Below are 3,359 nucleotides of genomic sequence, written 5' to 3' on the forward strand. Positions count from 1 at the left end.
TGTGTGTGTGTGTGTGTGTTTGTTTGATTAAATAATAAATTTACAGCATTGAATCTAATATTCCTCTAATTATTAGACTTTATGGTATGACTGTCCCTACCTCTTCTACACCTCATCATGCTCATGGCCAAATCAGTGAATGGTTGCTGAAAGCAGATTGGGATCAGGCAATACTTCACCGAGAGGAGATATAAGCTTCTGCTTATTCCTGCCTGAAGTATCGTCCGATACTTCAGACTTATCGTCCGATGAATTTACTTTGTTGACATTCTTCATCAACAGAATTTTTATACCTTTCAACCTTTCAGTCAAGTCCGCCTTTCTTCCAGTAACATACTGTCCATATAATCTTAAGTATTTCTTTAACTCAGGCACAGTAAATACTTCTATAGCTGAATTATTGAGCTGCTTTATATCCATGATAAGATGTAAAACAATAACAATAGCGTGGATAGTCTGCGGAAGTTTAATTGTCTACATGGAGCGCCGTCTACCCAAGGGAGATAACCTACTTATAGGAAAGCCTTATATATATGCACATGCATTGATGTGTATATAAATGTGCATATGCATGAGAATAGACACACACACACACACATATATATATATATATACATACACATACATACATACATACATACATACATACATACAGGGGTTGGACAAAATAATGGAAACACCTTAAAATTTCAAATAAATTTATTTTAATATGCGGAAGGCGTGTGTTTGGCAGGTTTTGCAGCTTGAATTCTATAAGGTATGGACTTGTACAAAGTTTGAATTGTTTCCAAAGGTATTTTTGTCCATTCTTCAGCTAAAACAGCTGGTGGAGGATATCGACTCCTTACTTGTTTTTCTAAAATGCACCTTAAAAGTTTGATATTATTGAGATCTGGGGACTGTGTTGGCCAGATAAAATGTTCAACTTCACTAGAAAGTTCTTCGTGCCATTCAGTAACAACTTTAGCTGTGTGAATCGGTGAATTATCATCCTGAAAGATTGCGTTTCCCTCCAGAAACAGTTCCGCAACCATAGGATGAATTTGATCAGATAAAATGCTTAAATAGTCTTGACTATTAATTCTTCCATGAAGGGAAACCATTGGGCTGGTGGATTTCCAAGATATAGCCCCCAGATCATATCTGATGAAGGCAGTCTGGGTTAAATCCTTCTTTTGGCTGTCTCCACACGTATACTTGGCCGGTGGTTGGAAATAAGGTAAAGGATGACTCGTCTGAGAACATTCTTCCACTGCTCTAGGAACCAATTCTGTAGGTTTTTACTCTACTCTAAATGCTTTGCAACATTTGTTTTTAAAGTAGTAGTTTTCTAATTGCAGCTCTCTTGTGAAATCCTGCTTTGTGCAGCTCCTGGCAAACAGTTTTTGTGGAAATTGGGTTCTTAAGGTGGTCATTAAGCTCTGCAATAATTTTGGGAGCTGTACTTTTGTGATCCTTTCTAACAATTAGTGTAAGAGTCCGATGGTCCCTATCTGAAAGTTTTGGTTTTCTTCCTGAGTTTGGTTTTGGCGAGGAGGTTTTTCCCTCTTTCTCAAAGGCTGTCATTACTTTCAAGACAGTACTTCTTGATACACCAAACATTTCGGCTGTTTTCGTTACGCTAGTGCCTGCTATATGAGCACCAACAATTTGACCTCTTTGAAAGTTCGATAGATCTGTCATTTTAATGAATTTTAATTACCTTTTTCTGATATCTGAAATGTAACAGCAACTTTAGCAAAACATATCAAGTAACACTAATAATAAATCAAAAGACCCTAAAAATAACCAAGTTTTTGATGTTTTGATGCTATGATGCTAGGTGTTTCCATTATTTTGTCCAACCCCTCTATATTTACTCTTTTACTTGTTTGTCATTTTACTGTGGCCATGCTGGAGCACCGCCTTTAGTCGAGCAAATCGATCCCAGGACTTATTCTTTGTAAGCCTAGTACTTATTCTATCGATCCCTTTTGCCGAACCGCTAAGTTATGGGGACGTAAACACACCACCATCGGTTGTCAAGCGATATTTATGCATATAAATTTGACACGGGCGATTTTTTCTTGTCTTGGGATTCATGGTCAAATGGCTGGGTGGAATTGCACGAAAATATAATAATACTCTTGAATGAGAAAGGAAGGGGTGATACATGAATAAGGAAGGAAGGGGTGATAGCATATTTTTTTATAGCTCCCATGGTTACCAAGATAATCTACAATAATAATACTCTTGTATTTATGAATGAGAAAGGAAGGGGTGATAGATGAATAAGGAAGGATTGGGTGATGTCATACTTGGTAGTGGGATGATGAAAATTGTGCACTGAAAAATAAATCAAACAGCGTTTCAACTCTGAATATATGTGTGTGTGTATGTAAAAGGGGTGTGTGTGTGTGTGTTTGTGTCTGTGTGTGCATGTGCGCGCACAATAGAAGTGAGATGGTTCATCTTTGTTCGCTAAGTACTTGGGTTTATTTTTTTGATTTAGTTGAATCTTGCTTGGTTTTATTTTTGTTGGTCAGTTATTTTTAGCGTTTTGACAGAAAAAAGTCATTCTAAAATTGTTTTTTAACGTAAGCGTGCTCAAACAAGTCGCATGCTTACACAGAGCAGGTTTTACAGCTACATCATTCAAACCGACTGGGTGAAAATGGGCTTAGCTGCTAGTATATATATATAAAAATCTAAAAAATGGAACAAAAAGTAATGGATGACAATGAAAACATTCGGACAGAAGGATGATACAAAGACGGACAGGAAAACCAGGACGGAACATTCATGGCTTTCTATTCTTCAGTCAAACTTCCAATCATCATTACAGTTTGGGCCTATTACACTTGACTGTTCAAAATTGATAGGCCCCCAAAATCTAAGCTAAGGTGTCTTTCGACTAATAAGGACAAGTTAAGTTAAGCTGGCGTGTGAAGTAGAAGCTTACAGCAACAAACATAGATGAAAGTCAGGAGACAGGAAAATGAGGTGTTGTGTGAGTGGCGGTCAGGCCAAGAAAGAAAGATCATGCTTGGCCAAGCACCGATCATGTGGGAGTAACAGAGAGAGGTAGGGAGCAGAGGGATTGAAGAATTAGGAAAGGAACTAGAGAGAGAGAGAGAGGGAAAGGTACAAGGGATACAAGAGGAAAGCAGATGACAATAGAGTGAGACAAGGCATGTGGGTAGAATGCACATGTGGGGGAGGAGCAGACAGTAATGATTAGTGGCACTGGGCCAAGAGGACAAGATTGGGGAGTGGGAGGTAATCATAGTACATGAAGTGGAAATGTGAGGAAGAGAAGAGATGTAGAGACGTTTGATTTGTTGTGGTAGAGTGTGTGAGAAGTTTTCTTGTTTATATAT

The 3,359-nt window shown here is 38.1% G+C and overlaps 1 protein-coding gene across 1 annotated transcript in view; it reads left to right on the plus strand.

Moving 5' to 3' along the window:
* Nucleotides 1-3,359, plus strand: part of LOC106882815 (TATA box-binding protein-like 1) — a 9,304-nt gene that overhangs the window by 4,821 nt on the left and 1,124 nt on the right. The window lies entirely within an intron of this gene.

The sequence above is a fragment of the Octopus bimaculoides genome, unplaced genomic scaffold, assembly GCF_001194135.2.
Source record: "Octopus bimaculoides isolate UCB-OBI-ISO-001 unplaced genomic scaffold, ASM119413v2 Scaffold_370699, whole genome shotgun sequence".
Classification (NCBI taxonomy): Eukaryota; Metazoa; Mollusca; class Cephalopoda; order Octopoda; family Octopodidae; genus Octopus; species Octopus bimaculoides.